Source organism: Rana temporaria, chromosome 9 (assembly GCF_905171775.1).
Source record: "Rana temporaria chromosome 9, aRanTem1.1, whole genome shotgun sequence".
Classification (NCBI taxonomy): Eukaryota; Metazoa; Chordata; class Amphibia; order Anura; family Ranidae; genus Rana; species Rana temporaria.
In genome coordinates, this window is record NC_053497.1 from 118844093 (window position 1) to 118866520 (window position 22428).

At 44.2% G+C, this 22428-nt stretch overlaps 1 protein-coding gene across 1 annotated transcript in view; it reads right to left on the reverse strand.

The window, feature by feature from the left end:
* The window catches only part of PLXNA3 (plexin A3), a 207702-nt gene extending 185671 nt beyond the window's left edge, over positions 1-22031 (reverse strand). Inside the window, exon 1 of the mRNA XM_040324278.1 lies at positions 21797-22031. The gene's annotated coding sequence lies outside the window, so the exon portion shown is untranslated. The remainder of the gene's footprint in view (positions 1-21796) is intronic.
* Positions 22032-22428: the final 397 nt, after the last annotated feature.

Consider the following 22428-nt stretch of genomic DNA (forward strand, 5'->3'; position numbering starts at 1 on the left):
CCAAGTCAAACCAATTTAAATCCGTGGCCATTTCAAAACAATAAGCCCAAGGACCCATTCATGCTTGGGTCAAGCCATGTGCACATGGGCAGAAAATTGCCACTTTCAGAAGTGTCCATGCACATTGTGGCATAATTTAGGGCAAAAAAAAAAAAATGCTCCAAACTTGCGTCAGAAAGTAGCATACTGGCATAATTTGCGCATAAACGCGCGTGTATGCGTGTAATTTCAGCCTAATGGCTAGAACAAATTAATGTTTTAGCCAACAGAATGAAATTACATGCATTCTCCTCACGCACATCAATGTGCGCAAAGACGCACCAGATTGAGCCTTTTTTTGGGGCAGAAAAATAAAGCATAATAAAATATGCCTGTTTTTGCTTATGTAGATGAGGTCTTACAGAGTTAGGAGGGAACCGCGGTTTGAACAAAAAAATTCCAAGCCGTGCATGGCCAGCTTTAGGCACCTTTCACACAGGATCTCTCCACTGATCAGGCAAAGGACAGGTCTGTCTGCTCCACTATGCAGAACGGGCACGGTTCCGCTCTCCTCTAAGGGGCAATTGGATGGAAATGGAACACCTGTCCATTTCCAGCCGATCCAATATGCTGGACGGATGGGGAATAGGACCACCATCCGTCTGTTTTTTGCGGGCAGGATCAGATCGGATGGCGGCGGGTGTCCATGGACATGTGTCCGCTGACATTCGCCACTCCATAGAAGAAGCTCGAGGGTCCGATCGGGTCCGCCTGAAAAACTGACAGGCGAATCTGATCGGACAGCCCATGTGAAAGGGGCCTTAGGGCCCTTTCACACGGGGTGGATCAGTAATGATCCGCCTCCGTGTGTCCGTAAGCTCAGCAGGGATCGCTCCGTATATCCCAGTCAGTGTTCATCCGATCCGCAGACGGAAGAAAAATAGGACATTCTTCCGTCTGCAAAAATCAGATCTTTGCGGAGGCGGGTGATTACGGGTGTCAGCGGATGTTTATCCGCTGACACCCCCAATCACATAGGGACCAATGTATGTCCCTTTTTCATCCGCAAACGAATGGATGAAAAAGCGGATATACGGTCCGCACGTCTAAAAGGGCCCTAACTCACTCCAGCTCTCAGTCTTCTCTATCCTAGCAGCAGTTAGCCCCAACATGGGTGTATGCGTGGTTTACATGCATTTTACACGCATTTTTAGTCGCAGTCAACTTCTATTAGGTCGCCCGTTTTCACAGTTTTCTGAAAGTGCACCAAAAGTTCTGCATTCCGCATCTTTGGTGCGCTCACCAGGAAACGCTGCAAAAAAAAAAAAAAAAAATTGCAAATTAACAAAATCAACGGGACCGCGGCTAGATGGCATGTAAACTGCGGCCGAAATGCAGTGCACCAGTGTGAACCCGGCAGGCGTAACCATTTACGCCTGTCAGCTTGGACTGGGATTTCATCTGAATTGGCGAAAACTCTGTAAAAAGAAAGATTACAATTCCTGACAGTAAAAGACGCAGTCATTTTTTTCATAAATGCCCGTGTTACGCTAGCTTGGAGCTCTCAAGGGGCGCAAGCAACCCAGCAGATCTGTGAGCCAACCAACACAAACCCCTCCGACAGGAAGGGGTTAATCACCAGCTGTTAGAGTTACACATTCCAGAACATACCTGGACATGAGATATTTATCTGTCAGGACGTTTCCTGGTAAAACGTTTAACATAAATAAGGGAGCAGGACTCTGGCGAGAGACAAGGAAGCGCTGTAACCCTTTATGGAATAATATTTTGCAGACACCGTTTTTTGGCAGGCAGAGTTCATCTCTGTCAATGGATCTAGTCTCATTACACCCACGGGGGGAGGGGGGGGTTTCAGGAACAATATGCAAGGAAAGTCCCATGACTGCCGTGAGGATGATTTATCGCCAACAGCCAGTGCCGTGATGAAACCTGTAGCAACTGATCTGCTTTTGTTCAAATCTCTACACTTTAAAACTGAAATCCAGCAAAATAAAAATTGATGCAACGCTCGGCTTACACTAATGCGACTCTTGAGTGTGACTCCGGTATAGACCCGCCATTTTTAACGCCGCTATACCGCCACCGCGCCTCCCACCCCAGTGTGAAAGGGGCCTAAATGTTTTCCTGAGCAACAAGAAGTAACATCACAGTGCTGTACACAGAATAGAGCTGTGGGAGGGACCCCAGCAGACCCCACCCACTACAGGCTGTCTGCAAAAAACTACAGGAGGGGGCAGAGACTACTGGAGAAAATGAACAAAGGACATAATATAGGGTGACCAGACATCCCCCGGTTTCAGGGGACAGTCCCCAGATTGAGGACACTGTCCCCGGACCAAGTCTGTCCCTGGTTTTGTCCCCGGATTGGATTTGAACAGGGGCTGGGGCAATTTCAAAGACAGTCAGTGCAGAATAAAAAAAAAAAAATCTGAATTACACACTCCCGCTCTGCCGCTCCTACTAGCTTTGGGGGGGGGGGGGGGGTGTATTTTTTTCCATTATCTGTGCCCCTTTCTGATGATCATGTGCTGGTCGGAGCGGAGGGAATATTTCTTCAGTTTTCAGGTGCATGCCCATTCAGCTTCGCTCGCATGTTCTTCTGCCTTGGCTCAAGTCCCGGCCAGCGGCCTGCCTGCTTATCGCCTTCCCTGGCAGAGTGATCTTCCTCCGCTCCCCACCCAGTAGTAGTCGGGGCCCGGAGAGTAAGGCTCCATTCACACCTAGGCGTTTTTACGCCTGAAGCGCTACGCTCACAAACGCCAGAGGGATGAAATAACATTATTTGCTATGGTGACTGTTCACACCTGAACGCCAAACGCCTGTCGCGTGAAGCTCAAACAAGTCCCGGACCTTTTTTTGTTGCGCGTATCGTGCGGTTTGGGCGTATTTGAGCGTTTCCATTTCCCATAGAAAGTAATGGAAACGCTCGATTCAATCGACTTGCGCGACAACGGGCATTTGCTACGGGCGTTTCGTCGCTTTAATCAATAGAACTTGTCGCCCATGCAGAAGATTAAAAAAAATCTACCAACATAGCAACAAGTGATGAAAAGATGATCATTTTTCCTATTGGCTAAAATAAAAAACGTCCAAGTACAAAAACGTCGGACAACGATGTATGCATACGCGCGACAAAACGCCGGAAAAACCGCCCAAAAAACGACCGACGCTCAGGTGTGAATGCAGCCTAAGACTTGACAGGCTGTGAGGCGGGCAGAGAGTCGCTGATTTCTGCCATTACTAGTAAAAAAAAAAAAAAAATATGGTCAACCCAACATAATATGCATGGCTTTTGTGTTGAAACAACGTTACTGTAGGTTTAAAGCTGCTGCAGTCTGTTTCAGATTTAGGCCCCTTTCACACGGACGGATAGAATGGTGCTTTTAGCTGCGGAGGTTCTAGTTTTCTCCCGCAGCTAAAAGCACACAATGCTTTCCTATGGCCCCATTCACACACAGCATTTAGCTGCGATTTCGTTACATGTGGTTTGGTGCAAATAGAAAAAATAGAATTGAATGCGTCCAGGTGCGATGTAGCGCAGCTATATGCACAAAACCGAAGGTAATCGCAGTCTTTTTTGTCAACTGCATATAGCAGCGCGAGAAAAAAAAAAAAAAAACACACAACAGGAAGCACATCATAATAAAAAAAAATAAAAAAAGGGTTGCTATAGGAATGACTACTGCAGCTAAACGCGGCCGCATGTAACCGCAGCTAAATCGAAGTGCCTGAAGCCTTGAATTTCACAAAACATTTTATATGCTTTTAACTGCGGCAAAACAGCCGTCCATGTAAAATGGGCCTAAATATGGGTTACTTTTTATTAAAATCCAACAAATTCCAGAGATCAAACTGAACAAGCCCTGGTTCACACCAGTGCTGCTTTGAAATCACGCTACTTTAGTGCAATTGCGGCTTGACTTCATTTAACGGAAGTCAAATTAAGTGGCAATGAAATTGCAAAAACAGTAGTGCAGGACAGAGATGCACCGAAACATTTCAGGCAAAAATTGTGTTATTGGCAGAATGCCGATAAGAGAAAAAGGTGTCGAATAATGGCACCATAGACCGCACACGATTTTGCAGAGCTTACGGAGTGTTTTTCATAGGTCATGTGACTCTAAACCCGCATCAAAAACGGGTGCACTAATGATGCGTTCTTGCCACGTTTTCAATGCATTTCAACTGGCAGGAGCTTTATTGTGCATTTTTGACACCACAGTGGAAGCGCAATAGACCAGTGTGCAGACATACATAGAATTTAAAAGGATACATTTTTCTTGTGCTAAAACGTGCCAATAATGGCCGACTATAAATTCATATTCATTTATATTAAAAAGCTGAATACAATTTTATGTCTCCATTGTTCCCAGGAGACATTGTGGAGGTCTGCCGCGAGTTATCGCGGGATTTAAAAAAAACATGCGGTGTAGTAATTATGCATATGGGCGTATCATTTTTTTTGGTGGGGGAATGGATGTTGGGTGGGAGTTCCCACACTTTTTTCCCCCAAGACTTGACCCCTGCACATGTACTGACTATGCTCTATTTTATTGTAATGTAGTAGAGTGAAAGTTTGAAAAGCTTAGGAGTGGCCCATCTGTCTAGGGACCAATGCCTAGTACATGCGATCAGACAAAAAAATAGCGCTTTCGAAGCAATCATATGATAATCTGATCGTTTGTATACAGCTTTCGAGAGCCGATCATGAAATTATCAGACGGAACATGAATATATTTCTCGTACGATACCAAAACTTACAATTTTTATTTAAATCAGTACAGAATTTGTACAAAAAAAAAAAAAAATCAGAAGACCAAGACCACTACTTCTCGGAAACAAAAGAATACTGTACATTACAATACATCACTTTCGAAGTTGGATTCTATCGCACAAGGATTTTTATAATAATTGAGTAACCTCTTCATGTTCAATATAAAATAAGCATGAAAAAAAAAAAAGGTGACGATCATTGGTCCGATATTCTCATCCTGTGTACAAGGCTTTAGGCACACAAGCAGTTATTTATGACACAAACACACACTACTAAATCACACACAATGAATTGCTTTGATCTGAGCACACATTGTTCAAGGTTCAACGGGGGCTTTTAGTAGTGACAGCAGCTCCCGATACAAATTCTGCAGCATTGAAACTTGTGTAAACCAGTAAACCTTGCTTACATGGGTAGGAGAATTGGCTTTGCTGTAACTTTAGTGTTCCGCTTATGCATTGGCTATCTTGCATGGGTAACAGACAGCTGGGGAATACAAAAGGTGGACAGGAACGAAGTTAGGAATTTTGGCAGGGGATCTCATTGTATCCATAACATACAAAAGTCAGCCTATGTCTGAGTCAGGTTCTACCTATAATATAAAGTGGACCTTAACGCCAAAAAAAAAAAAAATTATACATTTATAAATTTAGATATTTCTTTATATTTTTGCTCTGGACTGCCCCAAGCCGCCAATTCTTGCCTAGGTGAGAATGACTAATTCCTACTCCTGTAGCCTCCAGGGATATCCTTGCCACATATCCCAGGAGGCTGCAGGGACTCAGTGGGCCTGGCGGTGTGCTGGGGGACCGGCGGTAAAAACCTGAACAGACAGTCGGCTCTAAATAACATAGAAAAGGAAGATCGCAGTGCGGGGACCTGGCGTGGACAATGCTGGATTCACTTGGCAGGGAGCATGTTTTGTGATGAAAAGTGAAGAGGGAATACAAATAAAAAAAAGATGAAGGATGGGGGACTTCTGCTAGGTTCATACTTTTAGAAACTTGATTTTCAGACGCGAGCATTTTTGTTTTAGCCAATGGAAAGCTAGTTACAAGAAGGAGGGGGGGGGAATTGCAAGGGGAAAAAAATCTAATTTTCTGTACAAGTAAAGGTTTTTGTAATCTTTTCCCATTACATCATTATTGATTAAGGATCCTTTAAAGACAAGTCATTAATAACAACTTGCCCAGCTACTTTCCTGATACAGATTTTATAGACATTGCATCATCAGCCAACATAAAAAGCAATTAGTTCCCTACTCTCCTAATAAAAGGATTAAAAGTGGAACTCCAGCTAAAAACACAGACGCTCTTTTTTTTTTTTACCAAAACGGTAAAAAAAAAAAAAAGGGAATGCCAATGTACAGAGCCATGTGTGAAATTTCCAGGAGTAGATCGAGGACAGGGGTATACATACATTATCTATATACACACACACACACACACACACACACACACACACACAAAAAAGGGAGGCTGCGGTGGAGGTAAGGAGTGGGCAAGTAAGAAAAGTTGAAGGTAGGGGAGAAGGGAGGACTGGCAAGGTTTTGTCGGGTCCCTCCACCAGGAAATCGTCCCCATCCACGATCTCTAAACGCTCTTATCAATGACTTTTTGTAATTTTTTCTAGTCAGTCTTTCAGTCCAATTCACAAACCACACTGCATAGCCAGCAGGGTGACACTTATTTCCTATGATCAGCTTTCCTTCATGCCTACCTGCTCCTTGGACAATTGCCATCATCACAATCGAGATCTCGAAATGGCAGACAGGTGACAAAGGAAGCTGCAAAGTTAAGAGCAATGAACTCTAATGGCATCCCAGTCTTAGTCTGTAGGGTTCAATAATGAGTTGGCCCACCCTTTGCAGTGATAACAGCTTCAACTCTTCTGGGAAGGCTGTCCACAAGGTTTAGGAGTGTCTATTGGAATGTTTGACCTCCAGAAGCACATTTGTGAGGTCAGGCACTGATGTTGAAAAGGTGTTCTATCAGGTTGAGGTCAGGACTTTGTGCAGGCCAGTTAAGTTCTGCCACCCTAAATGCACTCATTCGTGTATTTATGGAATTTATTTGTGCCCTGGTGCGCAGTCATTTCAGTGAAGGGAACTCTTGACGCGTCGGTACACCAAGACATTTTGGACAATTTCATGCTCCCAACTTTGTGGGAACAGTTTGGCGATGGCACCTTCCTGTGTCAACATGACTGCGCACCAGTGCACAAAGCAAGGTTAATAAGGACATCAATAATGAGTTTGGGGTGGAGGAACTTGACTGGCCTGCACACAGTCCTGACCTCAACATCTATGGGATGAATTTGAGTGGAGACTGCGAGCCAGGCCTTCTCTTCTCAACCTCACAAATGCTCTTCTGGAAGAATGGTCAAACATGCCCATAGACACACTCCTAAACCTTGTGGACAGCCTTCCCAGAAGCATTGAGGCTGTTATAGCTGCAAAGGGTGGGCCAACTCAATATTGAACCCTACGGACTAAGACTGGGATGCCATTAAATTTAATGCGCGCAAAAAAGGCAGGCGCCGCAATACTTTTGACAATATAGTGTATTTTATACATTTACACACATACATTTTAGCAAAAAGGAACTCTCAGCCATCGGATGCACATGAAGCAAAATTCCACCAGTTAAGCTGAGACCAGTCAAATTTCAATCCATCTAAGGCTGTTTCCGCTCAACAGAAGTGGATCTAAAAATCGACTTCTGATGAACGGAACTGATGGGAAATGTGTCGACCAGTAAGCTGCAGCAGCTGACAGTGGAGGAGTCCCCGTTGTCAGAATACAGTACAGGGAGGATTCCTCCATACACATTCCATGTGTGAATAAGGGATTTTTTATTTTTTTTAGGCCCGCTAGGAATTAGAAAAATAAAATTAAGCTTCTATGGACAATTTTTTATTTTAAACAATTTCATACAAAGAAACATACTTCAATTGCATACGTATCGCACACAGAGCAGATCACAGATCAATTCTACTATAAAGTCCAGAATTTTCTTTTCTAGATATAGTGACGGGTATGAGCTTTGATCTCTATCATCCTTACTATTTATCAAACCCAAAAAAAAAGCCACTGCGAGACTGAGGGAGGCGATTCCTGCTTCCAGAGGGCTGAAAACGCATGACTTGGCTGCATTCAAAAGGTGAACGGTCATCAAATTACTATATTTACACCTAGAGAGCTCTGAAAGGTGGAGCAGATATCAAGCCGGTTCAAAATCCTGATCTGTCAACCGTCTTATCATATCTCGGACCTTAGTCTAAAATACTTGCAGTTTCTGACAGGACCAAAAAACATGGAGCATATTGCCTTCTGCCTCACCACAACGCTAGCACATATTCGTCCTTTCCGGAATAGATTTTATGCAACAATGATGGGCCTCTATACCATTGCGTGAGATTATAACAAAGCTCTTGGTACTTACTAGCTGTTGAGGAGCAATGGGCAAAGTGTAGAATATATCTCCGCTGCTCTTCAAATAGTGTAATGTCTAATGCTGGCCATACACTATACGAAAAATCGGCCGAAATTTGGTCGTTTCGAACAGTTAATGAGCACAAAATCAATAATCATTGGGACGTTTGAGCCGAAAAAATGAAGGACAAGTTTGGGAATTTTCTGCCGATTGAACGATAAATTGAAAGGTTTATGCGATTCCGGTCCGAACTTTCTGCACTAGGTATATGTCCACTGAACGATTTATCAGTCATTACATGATGGCACTGTCGTTTGTGCTCACGGCCGAACGTTCATTTTCGAAAGTTCGTTCGGGCGATTTTTCGTATAGTGTATGGCCAGCATAAATCTCTTTCCCATTTCTGAAGGAATCCCGGGGCATAACCGTCTGACGATTGTACTAATAGTTTGTATACCTCAGATATCCCATGTGCCGAAGGAGCTTTTACCAAACAGATTTTTCCAAGGGCATATTCGGACAATCTGACCACGCCTTGCGAAGAAGGGAACTGAGAAAATGGGTACGTTTCTGCATCCGCCATGGATCCAATGGTGGATTGAACATCGACTATTTCTGCCCTAGTCTTCAACCTATGTTCTGCAAGATAATCACCCAGACTAAATTTACCCTGTCTCACTGTTTGTCTGAAACAGCTATCTGTATATCCAGGGGGAAATGCCGGTTTTCCCAGTATTGGGTACACCTGAGATATTTCTCCTTCTGCCTTGGAGAAAGACTGGCTTTGTTGTACTACTCGCAAAGTTGCCCCTATCAAGGGATGGTGGCTCAATATGCCAAGTGCACTTGGTCTTAACCATGGCACACATTGAAGTGGTATTTTGGTCCACGATTGTTCAATTGCTACCCACGTTTTATGGAAAATCTTAGCTTCAAGAGGCAGGCACAGAATTGCTAGACAGGAAGTTAGCAGTGTTTTGGAAAAAAAAACTCAACCCCCCCCCCACCAAGAAATTATCTCACACATAAAATGGTTACATCTTTACATTTTAATTCGGACTTGTTCATATATTCCTCAGCTTGTAATTTTGGTTTGCTTGCCCTTTAACAAGAATAATAACGAAATGCTACTTGTTATAATTGTATACATATGAGTAAAAATATAATTGCTTTGTCCCAAGAGTTCACATGTTGCCTCTAAAAATACACCAGGTTCAAATGTCATGGAAATTGCAATTAGAAGATCTAGCGGGACGTCTCCCCTGAGAGGCCGGAGGACTCGGGAGAAGGCAGCGGCGGGGGCTTAGGGGACCAACTGCCTTCCAGGTGCTCACGTTTCGTTTAATGAACTGACTAATGAGTACGCTACAAATAACAGTCGCCTGGTGTTTGTTTAAACACTTGAGCTATACAATAGGCGGGATGGTCACGTGACTTCTGTAGGTCACAGCGTGCTCAGTAGGAGATTGGGAGCAGTCAATGGCATTGGACAATAACCCGGCCATATGGACAGCTAAAAGAATTTCAATCCACCTCAAGTAACTATTAACGGGCTGAGCAAATACCTTGAATTGTGCAGGAAAAGCACCTTGAAAATTATTAACAGACTTATCAGTCTTTTCTATTGTTGCAATGGAAGACTATAATCCCCAAATCCTTATAAGCAAAACTCCATTTCTTACCCAATCTCCCTAGAAATTCCAGAATCACGTTGTGGTCATGCAATGTTGTACCCAAATCAAATTTTTATAATTTTTTCACACAAATGGAGCTTTCTTTTGGCGTCATCTAATCACCCCTGGGTTTTTTATTTTTTGCTAAAATAAAAAGACAGAAAAACTTAAAAAAAAAGTCTTCGGTTTGTGTATAACATTTTGTAAATGAAGTAATTTTTCTCCTTCACTGATGGGCACTGAAAAGGCATCACTGATTGGTAGCACTGGTGGGGCAGAATGATCAGTGCCCTGATTATCAGATGCCCCATGTGGATTTGACGGTTTTTGGCTCTCCTCACGCGCTGTCAGCGTGTGGGGGGGGGGGGGGATTGCCGAAAACCGTCAAACCCCGTTTACATTCGTGATTGGACACAGTTGATCACGTGGTAAAGAGCCTCCGCAATTGGCTCCTTACATCAATCACAGCTGATGCGCTCAGTAGGGGGTGGGCAGGCAGCGCGAGCATGGGAGGCCGTCATATGATGGCCTCCTGGCACGTAGCCGGCATTTGGCTGTAGCGTGATTGTGAAGGGATTTAAGCAGATCTTCAGTGCATCTGAGCATCACAAACCCAAAACACGATTTTATAAATTTTTACCATTCAAAGCAAACTTCCCATCCATCCATGTCCATTTATTTTGTTGAGAAATCACTTTGAAATCTTTGCCTAGGCAAGAAATCGGGAAGTAACTAAAGAAATGTAAAACAAAAAGTAAATATGATGTACTTTCCTATTTACGAATGTTAGCAGCGCTTTAATGAAGGCCACTTACAGGCCTATGAATGTAGTCAGATGTGCAGACAGAATTGACTGCTTTCAGACACCAACATCAGATGGCTGGTTTATGGTCATTATGCTTGGCCGGACTTTCTAGTGTCCTCAGTCAGACAGAAGACGGTCACACAATTCTCCCATAAGGGTGAAGGGCAAACTTGTTCAATGTCTATGGGTACCTAAATATCGCACCACCTTTTCTTATATGGTGTGAACAGGTCATGCTGCCTCTTTTCTAATTAAAATGTAAAATCCAGCATAAATTCTCACATCGGATGACTCATGAAGGCTGTTTTATTGCTTTGGGCAGGTTCGCTGTAATGCGATGCCATTATAAAGGCGTTGAAGTATGAAAAAAAAAAAGGCAAACTAATTTTGGCCAATGCAGCTCAACGCATTGTTTTTTTTTTTTTTTAAACAATGGCAGACCTCTATAGGTGTCAATGAGCCCTAAATGTCAAATGTGCGCATACTTGTTGACACATGAAGAGGACCTAGCATTATATATATTTTTTCATGTTAAGTGCATGCATGCTAAGTAATGTGTAAACGTAACCCTTAGACCCCTTTCACACATGCAGACCACCATTTGTCCATTTTTCATCCAACTGTTGACAGATGAAAAATAGACATCGATGCACCTCTATAGAAAAACAGATGGAAACTGATCATCATCCATTTACATCTGCTTCCGTCAACATCCGTTTTTTTGGAAAGGATCAAAGCCCTATTTTTTTCCCTTAAAAAAAAAAAAACTAAAACCAATCGGATGAAAACGGATGTAAACTTGATACGTTTTTCCTTTGAAAAAACGTGACTGAACTGATGTCTGCACACGTAAAAGGGGCCATAAGCTGGATACACACTATACAATTTTCTAAAGATTTTTTACTTTAGAATTACCAAAACCATGTAATAGGAGGTCAAACCTAAGCACTTTGAATTTGTATGCAATCAGCTCAGGCAGGCCCTTACACTACATCGTTAAAGGTAAATCTAAAGGAAATCTAACAACAAAAAGTTGTATAGTGTGCATCAAGTTTTAGACCCCTTTTAACTACTTGCCGACCAACTGCCGTAGTTGTACTGCGGCAGGTTAGAATGACTGCGCAAATCGCCATCATTGTACTTCGGCCGCTTTAAGAAGCTATAGGGGGCACGTGCCGCAGGAGGCCTGCGACTAGACGCTGGAGCCAATGCATGTGGCTGGCGGCCACGATGTCTGCCAGCCACCCACAATCGCTCCTCAGAGAGCCAAAATGGCTTTCTGTCAATGTAAACAGACAGATCCCTTTTCTGACAGGGGAGTAGAGAGAGATCTGCTGTTCCTAGTGATCGGGAACAGTGACACAGTGCTGTATCACAAAAAATGGTCTGGTCATTAAGGGGGCAAATCCTCCCGGTCCTTTTTTCCCCCCAGCCAAACCCCGGTTTTGCATTGAAATAACGCTGTAACAGTGAGCCAAGCGTTTAGCCTGTGGTTGTGGCATGATCCCATTATTTCAATATGCCATTTTAAAAAGCGTTGCTGCCCATCAAATGTGGCAAGCCAAGTTAACTTTGCCGTAGCATGTGCAAGTCCGGCCATACACAGTGCAAATATCTTTACTGCAACTTCACACAATTCCCGCATCAACACAGACAGTGCAGACAGGGGAAGTTGTCCTGGCCAGGAGAAGACAGGGATTATCGCTAGTGGCTATAGCAGCCGCTCGCGATCATTGGAAGCAAATCCAGCTGGCTTGGTACATTCAGCCTGCCCATTAATGGTTCAAATCTCCACCGTTTCCTGCTGCCCCATTGCATCTTACTGACAATGCTCCTTCATTGGCTGCTATGCTGTTCTTGGGGTTTCATCTGCCGACTTTAGTACTCTCTGAGCCACTGCCTTGGAACCAGTATATAAATCAGGAAAGTCAGAAGTTCGAATTTCTTATCTTCATGGTTGTTCCAGGTCCGATAGTTGCAGTATTGAAGCTAGAGGATCAGCATTACATACAATTAGAATTATCAATACAATGGCAGCTGCTATATTCAGCTCATTTAATCCTTATCCCCCCTTAGGCTTCATTCACACGTGTTTACAAATCATGCAAAAAATGCTTGTCGTGCTTGCATTGGCATTCATTGTTAATGGCACCCCAAACGCAGCAAAAAAAGATGTGATTTCATGAAAGAAAAAAAAAAAGAATTAAATGTGGAAAAACGCACATCCATGAGCTGCCCTGTTAGCATGGTGCAAAAATGGCACACAAATGTGGCAAGAGTTTGCACACGTTCAGAAAATGCTAAATATGAATACAGCCTTGGGTCTGGTTCACATTTGGGCAGCCTTAGGCCTGGTTCACATTATTTGGGCAGCCTTAGGCCCGGTTCATATTATTTGGGCAGCCTTAGGCCCGGTTCATATTATTTGGGCAGCCTTAGGCCCGGTTCATATTATTTGGGCAGCCTTAGGCCCGGTTCATATTATTTGGGCAGCCTTAGGCCCGGTTCATATTATTTGGGCAGCCTTAGGCCCGGTTCATATTATTTGGGCAGCCTTAGGCCCGGTTCATATTATTTGGGCAGCCTTAGGCCCGGTTCATATTGCTCATTCCCGCTACACAGTTTTGACATGATTCTGCGTGTTGCATAGGGCAGCCCCTATGCATGTTTGTTGTCCGAAAAAAAGCTCCTGCACTTTTTTGGACGACAAGCTTTAAGCTTGTAAATAGCACGGTTTACCACAATCCTGTTGCGCGACAATTGCGGCAGAATCACATCTCATTTGGGGTGCAACTAAAGGAAACAGAGGAGCTTTGACGTAGGCACTGCAGCTTATGTATACATTTGCAAATGTGTGCAAATAAAACCATGTTTTTAGCGTGAATTGCCAGACAGGGTCATATGGTCAGTTTGGTTGTTTTGCAGGCTAGCTGGTAAGCGTGCTTGGAAATCTTTGTGATGTGTGTTGCCTTTCCATGTGCACCTTAGTGCAAAGTCTAGTGTTTATAGGTTGGGTAGATAGCCACTTCTTTGTACATTTAAAGAATATTGGCATCCAAAACGTCATGCTGAGATTGCCACGAGATTTCGGATTCCGGGAAAAATCGCAGCAATTCTGCCCATGATCCCAAGTCGCGAGTCTTAGAATGAGGCAAATTCACACATGTACATAGATAAACCAGCATTGCTTAGGATATAGAAGTTGCAATAAAATAATTGACTAGCCTTACATCCTGTTTGAACTGTCATAATCCGCATTGTGTATCCGTGAAGGGTACATTTAGGCCTCATGCACACTGGACGTTAAAATAACGCTCTAAAAACACCAGTGAGTTTTTTCAACTTTTTTCAATGTTTTTGCAATAGCAGTTTTCAGCGTTTATTGGGGTTTTTTTTTTTTTGATGTTAAAAACACTACCGAGTGACGTTTTTGAGCGTTGGAGCATTTTAACAGCTGAAAAACGTCCCAGAACCCACTAGTTTTTGTTTTTATTGCTCAAAAACGCCACTGCCCAAAACTGCCGATAACAGCCTAAGTGTGCCTGGACACATAGGATAACATGGAGAGTTTAATGACTGTAGAAAAAAAATTAAAAATAAATACAGCTACAGCCCAAAAACAGCTGCTCTAAAAACTTAAAGCGGAGTTCCACCCAAAAGTGGAACTTCCGCTTAATCCCTCTTACATGCCACATTTGGCATGTAATTTTTTTTTTTTTGGGGGGGGGGGGGGGGGGGGGGCTAAGGCGATACGTCATATCACCTTTTGCCGGCCCCTCCCTGTAGGCGATCGCTTGGGACACATGACAGGTCCCAGGCGATCACCTGTCCAATCAGGTAGCACAGCACCGCTCGTGCATGCGCAGCAAGTGCCGAAAGCTGTCACGGCCGGGTGCCCACAGTGAGGCGCCGGCAGAGAGGGGGGAGGAGCAGAGCTCCGTGCGTCGCTGGACAGTGGAGTAGGGAAGTGCATGTTTATTAAAAGCCAGCAGCTATGCTTTTTGTAGCTGCTGACTTAATAAACATCAAAAAAGGCTGGAACTCCGCTTTAAAAAAACGTCCAGTGTGGTCACGTCACATAATGAGCACACTGCAGATCTGCAGTCACCCAGCCTGCCCCAGCCTATCCATATTCAAAAGTCCAAGCCAAAAGCATCAATGTATTCATTTCTGATGTCCACCAATAGGACCTTTTTGGAGAACAGTCCTATAAATAGTCTATGCGCAATACATTTCCCCATATCTAGGTAGTGTAAGTTGATTCACATTCATTTGCCCAGGCCACACACCTAAAGCCAATCCATAACTGCTCTATTAAATTAATATATAAATTTATACCAACAGCACACCTTTACTATAAAGTTAGAATAAAGAAAGGCGTATATGGTGCCCCAGCAGTCAAAGATCAGTCCATGTCTTTCTGCAGCAGGCAAGACCCCCACTACCTTCTCTTCTCTGGTGGCACATTTGCTGCCAACCCTTCAGGAGTTCATCCTGGTACAACACTAAGGGGTTGGTCTGAGCCGCTGTACTCACTATGTGAAGTACATACAGCGATCTCCCACGCTGAGCTGCCGTGTTCTGACAGGGGGGACGGCTCCTCCGCCAGGACACTCCGATCAGCGCTCTCCACCATTGGCTGAGAACACTGATCAGGAGTCGGTCAGTTGCTGGTTTTCCAGCATGCTTGGCCAGCTTTTGTCAGACAGATCAACATACACACAGGTCGAATATTTTTTTGAACCAGCAAATGTCTCCCGACCTGGCAAATCAAGTCTGTCTCTAAAGTCATTAAAAAAAAAAAATGAAGTGCATCTGTGGTACTATCATATGATTTTCATATTGAATTTCAGTTATTTCTAGCTTACACCTAACTAAATTGGAACAATCTTGAAGTTTGTAAACTTACACTCTGTAAGGGCCCTTTCAGACGTGCGGACAGTATGTCCGTTTTTCATCCATCCGTTTTCAGATGAAATACGGACATACATTAATCCCTATGGGATAGCGGATGTCAGCGGATGAACATCCGCTGACATCCGATCTCATCGGTCCCCGCTATGGTCCATTTCTGAAGATGGAGGAAAATCCTATTTTTCCATCCGTCTGCGGAATCGGATGGGAAGAACGCGGACAGATGGTCTGTGTTCATCCGATCCCCCCATAGAGGAGAGCGGAGATCTGACAGGGCAGGGACCTCCCTGTCATCTGCCAGCTCAGCAGGGGATCAAGGAGCGATCGGATAAATCGGACCTTCACGGGATCCGCACGTCTGAAAGGGCCCTTAGCCGCGCATTCACTATACCCTGTGAGTAGGCACCGCTGTATCACACATTTCACAGAGCCTGCCTTCTGATCTACAGAGATGCTGAGAAAGAGTTTCAGGAGGCGGAATCACTGCTTGCGTAGCAATGTACTATGGGATATGTAGTCCTTAGGAAGCAGCAGCAGAGGAGAAGCTGCAAAACATGTAAGGAATCCAAGAAGTTGTGGAAACAGATGTCCAACAGACAGGCAGAAAGATTTTTCAAGTAAGCTTATATTGGATTGTCAAAAATAACTAATTGTTTGTATTACAATGCCGAGTTCATAAAATGAAAGTGTATGCAGTGACCTTAGATTTCCTTTAGCAAGAAAACATTTTTTTCATCTCCATCTGAGAGTCAGCCGGTTAGAATGTTTACATCACATTCACACTTGATGTACAAATGAAAATATACGGTACTTGGTGGAAGCCAGCCAAACAGTAGGGAACGCATAATAAGACACATGTCTCTATACACCGTGTGATGCCAACTTGCCCATACATATACTATACATAATAAAATTCCATTAACAAAGTGCCCACCTACAAGGCTTCACAAATCCCAGGAGCCAAGTTGCAATGCTCCCTAAAATGTACAGCTGGTGCCCAACTTCTGAGGTTGTCAATAGAGATGGCTCTAAAAAAAAAAAAAGAAGAAGAAAAGAAAAAATTCTGCTGGCTCCTGGGTTGGACAGACCAGCCCCTGAATTCCATATGCATGTGTAAACCCCTGGCTACTTATAAAGGGACCAGTGCCAAAAATGACACCATCCTTGTTTGTAGCTCAGCCAGGTCATGGTGATGTGTCCATAAAAAAAAAATCTGGAGTTGCTGTCCATTTTCTGGGAAGTGATCTATAAAAAAAAGTTTTGGTCTGCAACTCTATTCTTGAGCCAACCTTACAAAACAACTTCATCGATTTGTAGAGGCATCAGGAGCTCTCAGTCAACTGACTGGTTGGAAGCTGGTTCTACCCTCAAAGTGGGCAAGTGGCAGGGAGGCCTTAATAGGCTACTGTGCAAACATGACTGGCCTATTGATTCAAAATACATCGAAAAATATCTACATAATACATGTTTGCAGTATCCAGCATTGTAAAAAAGACCCACTGGTTCCTACACTGGGATGACTGGTCACCAGCACGGCAACGTGTCCACTTCTGCTGTAACGCCATCGAATATTTACAGTGCGCCACTGCTTGAAGTACACCACCATGGACCAGGCTTCCCAAACCGTGGAGCAGCCCCTGCATAGTCAATAGCAATACGTAAAGTCCTTTTATTTTGCAACTTGCACTAAAAATATTGGCAGCTATTTTTAGGATCAGGTAATGAATCACCATTTTGTTTTGGTGAAAAATGTGCGGCATGAGGAAATAAATGACTTCTGACCACTTTAAGTGTATGATTTTTACCTATAGGTAGAATAAATATCTCCTAAACATCCACCGTTTAGGAGATATCTACTTTAGATACAGCTGGTTACGTCACCGGCGCATGCGCTCTGAAGGAACAGCATACCCGTGACTCCCGCACGTCCTCATTCATATTGCCGAAGCCCGCAAACCTGGAAGGAAGGTGGAAGCGACAGCGTGCCACTGGAGGGCTTCGTTTTCAGGCAAGTCTGTCATAATGTGCTAGTATGCATACTAGCACATTATGACCTCAACTGCCGATGCCTTTTTTTTCTATGCAGTTTACTACCGCTTTTTATGACTTGGCAAGGCTTGGATTTGCCAGTATTTATGAATAACAAATGAATTGTCTTCACAATTGTCCGTGTCTATAACCATTGTAGGTTTCAGCGGTTTATTTCCATCTGTAGGAGAATGGACAGATATTTGCACACTACCTGACCAGCCTTGAGAACCCCCATACCCTGGCACAAAAGTGCATCGGAATGTCCAAAGCTATGTCACGAAGAGAGGGGTGTAAATAAGGGGCACCGACACACTGTTAGGCTCCATGTACACGGGACGTTTTTTACAACAGCTCCTAAATGATTAAACTTGACAGGCAATAACCCACGTTTAAAACGTCCGTTTTGCCGCGATTACATGCCGCGTTTAAAAGCGTTTCTAAAAAATATATTTTTTTATTTTTTTTTAAATGGGCAAAAACGAAAAACGCCTATAAATAAAAACACAGCTAAATGCCGGTACCGCATTTAGCGTCTAAAACGTGGAAATCTCCGGCGTCTGAACTCATTTTTTTTTACTTCAAAGAAATGCTGTTAAAAGCAAGAGTCTAAAAACTACTGTAAACGAGACTGTGTACATTAGATAACATTGAATGTGTTCAGGGGCAGTTGAAAATAGCGTCCAACTGCCTCTGAACGTCTGTTTAAAAGCAGCAGTGTACATGGGGCCTTAGGCCCCTTTCACACTGGAGCGGGAGGCACGGTGGCGGTATAGCGCCGCTAAAAATTCGGAATTCGGCCACCTGTGGTGCAATATTAACCCCCGCTAGCGCCCGATAAAGGGTTAATGCCACCCGCAATGCGCCTCTGCAGAGGTGTATTGCCGCGGTTTCCCATTGTTTTAAATGGGAAGGAGCGGTATACATACCGCTCCCAAGATGCTGCTTGTAGGAGATTTTTTTCTCTCCTGCCAGCGCATCGCCTCAGTGTGAAAGCCCTCGGGCTTTCACATTGAGAAGGCTGGGCAGGAGTTTTTCAGGCGGTATTTAGTCGCTAATTTTAGCACTGTACCGCCTGAAAAACTCCTCAGTGTGAAAGGGGTCTTAGAGTCTCTTATCTCAGGAAGGTACAGAAGGCCAGGGGTAGGTAGCAAAAACTGGACAATTGGCCAGGCTGAGAAATTCCTCAGGTCAGTAATACGATTACGCAGAATTGACAAATTTTGATATCACCCATAGATAACATGGAAGTTATGCGCTTCATTCTTGCGCCAATGGGGTCTTGGGTCTGACTGTCACTCTATCTAAATGTAACTTGCATACCTTGTCTGTGCGTGGGCATCTAGGACTACTAGTACAATAGGGGCCAGGCATGAGCTGCGGCAGGTTCGGACATGAGTCGGGACCTGCATGCGCTATCCGGCCAGGAAGCTGTCATAACAGACAACCAATCCTAGGAGGCATTCCAGACTCCACATATATACAAGCCCCTTGTATACATGTGGCTTTGGGGCGGGGCAAGTAAAATAAATAATTATGGCCCAGTACTCTTCATCGCATAGCGTGAAACAAGCATTCCCGCTCCGTGATTTTGTGGAGCGATTTGCACACCATGTTACGTGTTGCATAGGGCCAAGCCCATTCCCTTGAACGGGCTGCCCTATGTGCCTTTGTCGCCTAAAAAGAAACTCCTGCTTCTTTCTGGGGGACAAGCTTCATGCAATGGCACCCAAACGTGCGCTGCACAGCAATTGACACGCGATTTGACATTGTGGGCGGAATCGCGCAGATTCGGACTACAATTCCAAATCGCAAAACATGAATGGAGCCTCAAATGAATGGAGGCCTCGTTCTTCCATAGGCAGCTGATCCCATCCCTGTAGTGCTTAAGACCTTCCTCTCTCCAAAGGAAAAGCAAAGAAACAATGATCAGTCAAAAGATCTCCTCCCCTACATTCTGCAACCTTCATTAAACAGATAAGCAATTCACTTGCAAAAAATATAAAAATCACTTGATGCGTATACGCACTTATTGCCCAATACCCTTGGTCCCTAGATATTGTTTTCTGAGGTCATCTTCTACCCTAATAAAAAACATTATTTCATAAAAACATTAGTGATTTATTGGTAAGCACTTCTGCCTTGCAGCCCTATGGTTATCAGTTTAGATCTGCATGGAGTTTGCCTGGGTTTCCTCCAGGTACTTTGGTTCCTCCCACACCCCAAAGACAGGCTGCTAGGTTAGTTGGCTCCTGCCTAATTGGCCCTTGTAGGTGAGATAGGGACCTTGGATTGTAAGCACCTTTAGGGCAAGGACTGATGGCACTGAATAGTATGTGAAGTGCTGCGGAAATTCTCAATGGCCTATAAATGTCTGCAATAAATCAACTATACAGCCTTGGTGAACCCCAGCCTCTCCATCTATTCAGCCACTCCAAGCTTCCATGCAACCTGCAGGTGCCCTGGGACTTGTAGTTCCCCAACACAGCCACAGGTTTGATACGTCTTCAGCAGTGCAATTTTACAACCAGTTTGCCTAAAACCCAAGAACAATCTGATCGCCAGCTCTTGGGCACGCAGCGTGTGCCAGGCACCCTCCCTCTCAGAATGCAAAGGGCTTTGCAATTTACATAGACGGAAGGATACTCTCATCCCCACATCTGTTCACTCCATTGTAACAAGAGCCTCAATCTGCTGCATCCTCCAGGAACGCTGGACCCGCCGCACACACCACAAACACGCAATGTGGCATCTCGCTATTAAACTTGCATCCACAAGCTGAAATATCTATCGCCATGTAAAGAGGGTGGTGGGGGGGGGGGCTGGTGGCTGCGCTCTAACAGACTGCGAGCTCCTGTGGTCACAACAGCGCAAATTCATCCACAGGCTGCAAGATGCATTTCATTCACAAAGCACATTAGTGGGGGTGTCAGAGTCAGACACCCAGCTAGGAGCATAATGACATTGGAGACCACTACCACCATTATGATGGCTGAAGGCAAGTGGGGGGGGGGTTCTTGGTCTGATAAAACCAACATTGTGACTGCTTATCTGAGGAAAAAAAAAATTATATATATATATATATATATATATATATATACACACACATACATATATATATATACATATATATATATATATATATATACACACACACACATATGCAGCCAACGAATCACAAACCGGCATTTCTAAATGAGGGCAAGCTGTTGACAACATAAAATGATCACAATAATTTTATATATATATATATATATATATATATATATATATATATATATATATATATATATATATATATATATATATATATATATATATATATATATATATATATATATATAAAAATATATAAATAAATATAAATATAACAGTTGAAAATTCTTCGCACTAAAGACGACTGGCTAATAAATCTTCTGATGGAGGACAAACGTAAGCATCCTAAAAAGGGTGATGTGAGAGGTAGGACTATGAGGACCATGGTCATCAGGAATGTATTGGGGTTCCACAACTGTGACGCCAGATATCGCCGCCGTCATCATCATACCTGCCTGTGTATGGCCAATCTATACGCCTAGAAAAGATTGGCGTCCCTGATACCGGAGGAGCCAATCACCAACACGCAACCCACAGATCAAACACCAGTGTACAATAGATTGCTAGCTCCTGTGCCAAGGACACATCAAACATGAAATACACATCCAGGACTACACGTTCTACATCAGAAGAAATGTTTGTCTTCACTTCATTCCAAATGAATGACCCAATGGGCCGGTTGGGTTTAGATTGTCAGCTCTGTGGGTCAGGTGTGCTCCCATCACACCATCCAACAGAATACAGGCATCTCATCCAATACAAAATATAAATCTTATACACAACCTGTACCCATGGGGGGGGGGGGGGGTCAGGTGATGGGGGGGCAGATCAGTAACAGGTGATAATATGGGGGACCCCCCGCCCCCAGAATGGACAGAACACACCCCAATGGTATGTACAATGCACACATTATCAGTGATCTCTATAAGAATAGACATCAGTGACCTGTGTGATGGAATCATGTACCCCACAACTCTGATATGTGACCCCCCCTCCCCTCCCCCTCCTCCAGGGCTGCTCTGTGAGCCCAACACCGCGCACACAGCCCCCCATAGGACGCCCAGCTACTCACCATTCATTGTGTGCTGTATCCAAGCAGGGGGGTGGAGGGTCCAGGGTGGGACGGGTCAGTGAAGACCCCTGGCTGGCCGGACAGACACACAGCCGCTCCCAGCAGCAGCACCGCCTGATCACACTGAGCCGCTCCGAGCCCCTGAGACCCTTTTCTACACGGAACGTACCACTGCGGGACGGGGGAGTGCGGAGGAATAGGCTGTGGGGAGAGGTGGTCTCCTGCTCACCTCAATCGCTGGAATACAGAAGAATCCGGTGTACGTACACGGGGGGTGGGGGAGGTTCGGTGTGTGAGCGGGTGACACGCTGTGTGGACAGGTGAGGTCATACACGGGGGGGCGCGGAACCCCCCCCCCTCTGAGGAATGAGCCGGCCCGTCACTTATCAGGGCTGAGAGAGGGAGATGAGACTCCGCGATGCCGAGTGTGAGAGAGAAATGTGTATATATGAGAGAGATAGAGAGGAGAGACCTGACTGACTGTATATATGAGAGAGATAGAGAGAAGAGACCTGACTGTATATATGAGAGAGATAGAGAGAAGAGACCTGTATATGTGAGAGAGATAGAGAGGAGAGACCTGTATATATGAGAGAGATAGAGAGGAGAGACCTGACTGTATATATGAGAGA